The following is a 9,071-nucleotide window of genomic DNA, read 5'->3' as shown; positions in this document are numbered from 1 at the left end:
AGGAGGAGGAGGAGGAGGAGGAGGAGGAGGAGGACTTTAGAACCAGGCGCTCAGGCAGGCAGGATTCTGACTCTCTGAAGTCTTCTGGTCCTGACCTGTGTCCTGGCCCTCACACGTTCCTCCTTTTTTGCAGAAGAAGAGGCCTAAAGATGAAGTCCTGCTCTCAGCTGGATCCCTGTCTGACCAGAAGCTTGGCTCCCAGACTTTCTCCTGAGAAAGAAGAATGCCTTTAAGTTTTCAGAGAGGAGACAGACTAGTTAAGAGTCTTGCCACACTGGAGGCTTCTGTCCCGGCCAGAGAACATGCTCAGAGCAGCCTACAGACTCTGCATCTGCAGGCTGGGGGACTCCTCTTCCTTCAGTCCACGAAGTTCCATATTTTGGATGCAGAAGGTAATTCATTCATGCAACTACTTGGACTACCCAAGATGCATTGCTCCAGAGACTTGCAGAGATTTGCAACTCAAGCCTTCAAGACCTGCCAGAGACAGGAGGTATGCTAGGCTTGTGACCCCTGTCAATGACCACTCGGCAGAATTGCTCTGCCAGGGATTGCTATTGGCTAGCACTCCAAAGCCCCTAACAGCGTTCAAACTGTAATACTTGCCAACAGTCTTTTGTGTGTCCCCCTGAAGCCTGGTGAGAGCACAGGGCTGTAACACTTGTAACTTCTGGGCTAGGCACCCTGAGGCCTGTTGAAGGCAACTGTAACTCCCACAGTCTTTCTTAATTTGCACCCTGAAGACTGCTGAGAGCATAGAGCTGCAGCCCTGACACTGAATCTTGGTTGGCACCCTGCCACCGCCAAGGATCTCAGAGGAACCACTTCTGTGTTTGAGTCTTGACTGTCCTCTTTGAATTGTTTCAACATGGCAAATATGGTTTTCTAAATTTCCCTTTGTTGTCTACTGACTTCATTATTGGAAGATGTGCAAGAACCTGATACTGGAGAATTAACTATGTCCACTGGGAACTGGCTGGGAATTCAACAAACCTTCAATGGTGGGAACCTATGGGAAGTCGACAGGAATCACTGCAATCAATGGGACATTTTTGGAATGTCGAGGGAGAGATGGACTTTGTCATGCTTCTGTTGTTCACAGCATCTGCGCTTTATGCTTCATTGTACCTCTTTGGAACAAAATACCAGGACTGTAAGCAGTTTTAAAGTGAATGGCACAGCTGCCAGTTTCCAGTGTCAGACGTCAGTCTGATCAATTCCCCTGCTAGGAATATTGATCTTGTTTCTCTTGAGTTTCCTTTCATAGATATCTGCTACCCATCATGAAGGGCTATGGTAAGGTTCTGAAGGAACTGGAGTTTTCTGGTATGAGTGACACCAGGCTGTTACTAGGAGGAGTCCTGACCAAACAGGTGTTGGGTACAGACCCTTACATTTTACTTTCTTCTGTCTTTCTTCCAAATGGCACAGGACCAAAATCTTTTATCATGTGGACCTCTTGATTGCTGGATGTCACACCTGATGCTGAAGGCACTAGGGATATGGGGACATTACAAGCTGTGCACCTACAAGGGGCTTCCCATTGAAAGCTGGTGAGTCTGCTGGAAGAGAGATTTCCTGGTGAGCTTAGCACAGAGTTTTACAGCAGGTTTGGGCATCACAGAATGATGATGTAAACTCATCCTGTTTTCTTGAGGTAGGTAAGAGGCCTTCCCCTCAGGGGTATCCAGGTTGGACTCATTGTATTGTTCTGTGCAACCTGAGGCCATGGAGACAATGAAGGACAGCAGCTAAGAGGATACATGGTCTTGAATGCCTCCTTCAGGAATCAGAATAGTCGATTATTCACTGTGGGGATGGGTTAGTCTGGAATCCTAAAAAGAGTCGGCAAGCTAAGAATTCCCAAGGGGTTGTAATATTTCCCATTGCTGTTCTCTAGGTTCACTTTTTCAAATATCTAAAGTGTTTTTGTGATTAACTTGGGTAAAATTTGTTGACTTGAATTTGTTGTCTCTCTCAGGGCAGTTGGTGATATTTTCCTGGAAACATGTTTCAGATGAGTGTAAAGGCTCTCCTGGGGGATTGTTGTATAGTAGTTAAGAGATGGTAGAGCCTATGTGTGCATTGGGGTGGAATCTCAGTGGTGTTTCCTCAGGGAGGCATCAACATTGGTCAGTAGGCTTTTTGATAATTCTAGAAGAGGTTCTGTCTGAGGGCATTCTCTCTTGGAAAGAAAGAACACAACGAGGAGCACAGGCCTCTATGTCCCCATTGTCAACTCCTCCAATAGATTAATAGGTCTCTCTTTTTTTTTAATATTTTTATTTTTAATATATGTAAGTACACTGTAGCTGTCTTCAGATACTCCAGAAGAGGGAATCAGATCTTGTTATGGATAGTTGTGAGCCACCATGTGGTTGCTGGGATTTGAACTCTGGACCTTCGGAAGAGCAGTCGGGTGCTCTTACCCACTGAGCCATCTCACCAGCCCCTTAATAGGTCTCTCTTAATCTTCCCTTCTAACTAAGAAATGGGGCTCCCTCACATACAATAGGCTGCCCCATGACAAAGCCTAACCCTTTAACTACTTGTGAAACTGAACATTAAGAAACCAGAGCTTTTTTGCTGTTGTCCAGGCTTTGTTTAAATGTTGCATGGAAGTTCAAACTCAAAGACCAGTGACAGTGTCCTTTTGAGTATTTAACTACCAAAGTCTGGAGACCTAAGAGGGCAGAGGGAGTCTGAGGCCTAACATGGCCGTCAATTCTTGGTGCTTGCTCTTCAAGAACAACTAGGAACGAGGGACCAATGGCTTCCTTTTGAAAGACTCCTATTCTGATACATTTACTGTCCTTTTCATGAGAGAGGCCATGAAGAATCCCAAGACTGGACTCTAACCAATGTACATCCTGCAGTGAGGATAAGTCAATGGAGAAGAATGTTCTGTATGTTTCCGAAGAAAGTCGCTTCTGAAGAAAGTTGTATAGAGGACCATGACTCATCCCAGCAGATGGGAAAAGAACAATGAAGTCACTCCCGGGTCCTTGAAAACAACTCTTATTAGATTTTTTTAAAAATTGGTTTTGGGCCTGGCGGTGGTGGCGCACGCCTTTAATCCCAGCACTCGGGAGGCAGAGGCAGGTAGATTTCTGAGTTCGAGGCCAACCTGGTCTACAAAGTGAGTTCCAGGACAGCCAGGGTTATACAGAGAAACCCTGTCTCAAAAAAACAAAAACAAAAACAAAACAAAAATTGGTTTTAGTAGGAAAATGTTAATTCTTGACCACTATTTTTTCTCTTAAACACTCAACATGAAAGTACAGCTAAAGAACAAAACAATTGCAAATGAATTTGGGCCTCTGGCTTGAATGTGTATTTCTACTGTGGAAGGATCTTCTAACAGTAAAATAACAAACTGCGTATTGATACCTTGTTATGAAAATTTTAACTGGGCGTTTTTTACAGACAACTGGAAATAGACCAGAGCTTTGAGGCAAAGTTCTTTGGGTCTTATCAAATGACAGATGGGGACTCTAATTAGATACACTCTTTTCTCTCTACTCAGAGGAGGAACCCTGGTTTTAAAGATGTTCAGAGGAACAGGCTTGAGCCCAGGTCTTGGGCTCTCGCTCTACTGGGGCTGTTCATGTGTTCATTGCTGTTTTAGGTATCTGGCTTAGGCTGAGGGGGGCTGTAGAATAAAAAAAGAACTTGGTGACCAAAAGATTGACATCTTACCTATGAGAAGCAGTTGTGGTCACTGTTGCTTGGTCCTAGAAGCCACAAACTATTGATTTGTATGACAAGGGGGTGATGAATTTCTTTACTTGTTCATTATTCAGAGAGACTTACATCTGGAGATGTTGGGGATTTTCTTTTCATTGTTCCCCATAGTTGACATAGCTCTTAATGACCCACTTTTATTGAAGATTATTAAATTTAAAATTTAATTACACCTTTTTTGCTAACACCTCCCACACATTTCTCACTCCTTCTCAGGTTTATGGCCTCCTTTTCCTTCAATTATTATTGTTACACACACACACACACACACACACACACACACACAAATACATCAATACAACCTGCAGGATTTATCTATTGTTGCTTGTATATATGTTTTTAGGGCCATCCATTTGGTATTTTATCTTGGATAAACATCTAGAAGGCTCATCTCAAGGGAGACTAAGTTTCTCTCTCTTAGTAGTCATTAGTAACCCACATTTGACTACTTCACAGCAGACATCAGGGCCAAGGAGTGTATCCCTATTCCTGTGTACTGGGACTGCATCATGCCTCTGAGAGCCTGCACCAGATTGCAAAACTATGGTTGCCATGCAAGGCCAGATAGATTCTTTGGCAGTGGTAACTCTCCAAAATGGAAGGAGAGTAGACCTAACTGCCAAGGAGGGGGCTGTTCCTCCTCCTAGAAGAGTGTGGGGACGCAGCACAAAAGAAGAAAGAGTAACATTTGGTGTCCCTTATCCAAGAGCTGGTCTGACATAGTAAGAGCTGTGCTGTTCTAATCTTGTTGTCGTTTGAAACTAATGTAAAAATCATCCTGAACAAAGACCATCTTCTTTGTTGAACTGCATAGCAAGTAAAGTTACATACAGGAATAAGGGACTTTTGTCTTAACCAATCTTTTTACAAATCTCATAGGAGAAAAGTTTGTTTCTCTGCTGTTCTGACTCAGAAGAACACACAAAGCCACAATCAGATTTCAACCTGTTTGTTGTTTCCAACATGGTGTGTGTGTGTGGGCAATTTCAATTCCTTGTGCTGTCAACAAATGATCTTAGATCTGCTCACTGCATCTCTCACACACATACATTGTTCTGAGTCAAAGGCATGAAAGACTCACAAAGGAGAAATGGAAAACATGGTACAATTGAGGCTGTGCATTCAGTTGAACTTGTTGGTGTTAATCGCAAACCAGAAGTACAGTCAGATTGACTACAAGGCTCGCTTATAGGTGAGCTAATTCTGAGTGGGTTGAATAACCAAGCCCACTCAATCAGTCAACAGGTTCTCCAGTGAGGGATTGAGGATTAAAAAAAGACAGACAACATTGTAGCATGACCCCAGTCAATTCTGAGACTGAAGGCAAATTTAATTTTCCCAATCCTATTTTTATACCACTTTAATTACATGCAAGTATTAAGAGCTAGCAGTACAATAAGGAAATAACAAGGCAGTAAGTAAAGTCTCATGATTACTCTGGTGATAACTGTTTCTAAGGATGAGCCTACTTCTTTGTTCTACCCTAAAACCAGATTCTTATTTCCTTGTCCTTGGCCAATATCAGGTCCCTGCCTGAACTTCTTTGTCATGCTCTAACATCAGATTTCTACCTGAACTTACTCCTTGTCATGGCCAATGTCAGATTCCTGTCTGAAGACCATTTCCTTGTCCTTGGCCAATGTCAGACTCCTGCCAAGTGGCACCCCAAAAGGCTCTCCACAGTTGAATTTACAATGTGCACGGAGAATTGGGCACATGGTCTCAAGGCACATGTTATTTATTACAGGCCGAGTGAATGATTTGTAAAGGCAAGAATCATGCAGCAGTTCTCAGAAAACCCATTCCTACAGAAGAGAATTGTCTGTGTGAATCAATGAGGAATAATCCAAAACTGACAGAGTGCACTTACTTCTTCAAGCAGAACCATTGGCTCATGGTTCAAGATATGACATCGAATGTCCTGATTGCCTCCCCTCACAGGGCCTTTAGAAAATACTCTTTAGTGTTGCTCTTTAGTACCCCTATTTATTAAGCTTCTAAAAAATTCATCTTTTCTTGCCTAAAATAGTACAAACTTGAAATGGTTATATAGATTCAACCTCCTATAGAAGGGATGTTTGGAAGATCCCCAACTGCTACCCCCTTAACTATGCCTTGTCCTAACAGCAGATAGGGTTACGTCTTCAGAATGGGAATTATAGAGGTTGAAAGGGTCCCAGAACCCTTAGAACAAAGTGCTGTTGGCAGTAGACTGTCATTTGGCAGGCCACCTTGCGGTCCTAGCTGTTAGTAAAGTGGCTTCAGGGAATGAAGCAAAAATCTCAGTTGAATAAAATCTGACAGGAATTCCTCAAGTACACTTGGGGCAAGGAAACAGACTGCAGCCCACAGGACTGATGGTCAGACCATTAACAACGAGGGCTATGCTAACAGCCGCAGTAGCTTCTGGTAGAGCTCCTCGGAACAGCCTGGGTACAGAGGTGATGGGCGTCTCTCCATAGCCACCAGAAGTCGATAGAGATTCCCAGAGTGGGGTACAGAAGTACCACTCCCTTTGCAATAGCAGAAAGCACTGTCTTGGTGGACTCAGTGCTCCTTTTCCTTTTGCATCTTATTTGTGGGCACACATATTCAGACACTTAGGGTCTGCCTGGCTCTACACAATGAGGAGAGGAACTGGGAAATTCATCCATTCAGGACGTTCATTAGATGAGGAAGAGAAAGAAGACTTGGCAGGGAAGAAGCCTGAGGATGAAGTCTGGCTCTTAACTCGCTCCTGGCCAGGGGCTTATCTCTCAGAGGCTCTTTTGAGAAGGAAAATGACCGTCAAGACTCACAGGTGACAATTTCTGTCTCAGGCAGGGCCTTAGCCAGCCTCCAGGACTCAACCTGAAGGGAGAATTCATCCCCATAGCGGTTTCCAAGTCCTAAGACTCACAACTTCAGAGACCTGTGGCTCCAGACTTTGAAACCTGCTTCTCCAGAGCCTTACAGCTCCAACCACCACACCAGAGATGGGAGACCTGTACTCTTGCTATGATTATAGGTAACCATTCCCCTCCCAGAATTCTCTGCCAAGAGCTGCTGTTCCCCGACACTCTGCCTTCGGAGAGCTTTCAATTTGTAATACTTTCTAATAATCATTTGGATGTCACTAAGAGGATACCTTGTGGGAACATAGGGCTATCACACTTGAAGCTGCGGAAGACTGACTGCTGTGCTGTTCACCCTCTCCCAGCCACTTCCCAAAGGCTGTTCAGATCACAGCATTGTGCCAAACACATTCTTGATCTTCACCCTGATGCCTAGGCATGCACTGAGCAAAACATGTAAGAGAAAGAAACTCGGAGGATAATCAGAAAAAAAGTAGGTATTCTGGCTATCCTAAGTAGTCAACGAAGAGTCAAAGGAAAGGATTTGTGGTCATAGGTTGAGGACCTGGCCATGTTTAGATGCTGTTCGTAACCCTGAACTGGCATTTCCAACCATGATCCAGATTGGGGAAGCCTAGAGAGAAGTTCAATATCTGTTCCAATGGTTGTTGTGTACATCAAGGAATCATCTCAGGATAGGATCTGTATAATATAGGAGGGCTTCATACATCTTTCAGTGGAAAGGAAGGTCCCTTTTCTCAATAAACAAACATTTTGGGTGGCTGTGGGCAGAGGTTACGTTTAGAGGTCCTTGTGTAGAGCATAGCATTCTATGGTTCTACAGTTTTCTGTTGGAGAGTTTCTGCAGCTGGTGTTTAGAGCGACCTTGATGTGTTGAAAGGAAACACTTTTAGGATTTTTGCATTCATTTTGTATGTGTGGATGTGTCTGTGTGTGCCTGTGTGTGCATATGTGTATGGGTACATACAGGCTGTGGCTCTTGTGTGGAAATTAGAGAACAACTTTAGGGAGTTGGTTCTTTCCTTCTGTCCTCCATGTGGTTCCTTGGTATCAAACTCAAGTTGTCAGGCTCAGTAGCAAGTGCCTTTACCTGTAAGCCACCTCCCAACCCCACCTTTCACAGTAGATTAAAAACAGGCAGGGCTGAGGGGGAAAAAAGGAAAAGGGAAATGATGTAATTACATCAATTTTTTTTTAAAAAAAAAGCTAAGGAAAAAACTCTAATATTTAATTTCAGTTTAATATCCCAGATTAAGTGTCTATATTTACTCCATTTATTTACATACACTAAGGTTGTAGATAACTTCACTTTTACGAAGAAACTCCATGAATGTTATCACCATTATTACTATTAACATTTCTTGTTGATTTTTGAGACAAGATCTTGCATTGTAGACAAGGCTATTCTCAAACTCCCAGTCCCTCTGTCTTGGCTTTCTCTGTCCTGGAGTTAAAAGTGCTCACTACTACATTTGGCTGATACTCTCAAATTGAATAGGAAAGATAGGAAAAATAGGAAAGCCAAAACCCTGAGTGATAATTATTTTTGTGGTGGTTAATCTTAACTCTCAACTTGAGACATCCTAGAGAGAGTCTCAGTCAGGACTCATTTAGATGAGATCATGCCTATGGGCATGTCAATGGTGAGCTGATTGTTAATTGAGGTGAGAAGACCCTCCCTGAAGGTGGGTTGTACCATTTCATGGGCTGGGCCGTGGACTGGATAAGAGTACAGAAAGCTAACTGGGTCCTAAGCCAGCTCCCCAGCCATCAAGCAAGCCTAAGTGTCTTTCTTTGCTTTTCTTGGATTTGAATGTAGCACAGCTGCTTGCTTTCCTATCTTCACTTGCAAGAAATGAGGAATTGTAGTGTGGAATTGGAAGTGGAATAAACCTTCTCTCCCCCTAAGCTGCTTTTGATCAGGGTGTTTTATTGCAACAGAGATGATGGAACAAAAGCAGGGAGATTCGGAGATGGTATTTGCATGGCAAACTTTCCATGAAAATGGAGAAGTGACTACAATAGTCTTAGTTGTCTCACCACAGACAGGTTTCATAAAGGAAGTGATGGGCGTGCATTAGAGAAGGGGAGAGCTTTTCATAAAGCAGCTCTAGCATATATGATCCATGCAGATGTGCCTATCTCAGAGGAAGACAGACAGTAGCCAACTGACTTACGAAAGGATGCTCAGCCTCAGTAATGGGGCAAGCACACACTGAGGATGGCCATTCTTTTTTTTATTAGGTATTTATTTCATTTACATTTCCAATGCTATCCCAAAAGTCCCCCACACCTTCCCCCACCCATCCCCCCACCCACCCACTCCCACTTCTTGGCCCTGGCGTTCCCTTGTACTGAGGCATATAAAGTTTGCACGACCAATGGGCCTCTCTTTCCACTGATGGCCGACTAGGCCATCTTCTGATACATATGCAGGTAGAGACACGAGCTCTGGGGGTACTGGTTAGTTCA

Source organism: Mus caroli, chromosome 14 (genome assembly GCF_900094665.2).
Source record: "Mus caroli chromosome 14, CAROLI_EIJ_v1.1, whole genome shotgun sequence".
Lineage (NCBI taxonomy): Eukaryota > Metazoa > Chordata > Mammalia > Rodentia > Muridae > Mus > Mus caroli.
Note: the sequence above shows the minus strand (reverse complement) of the source record.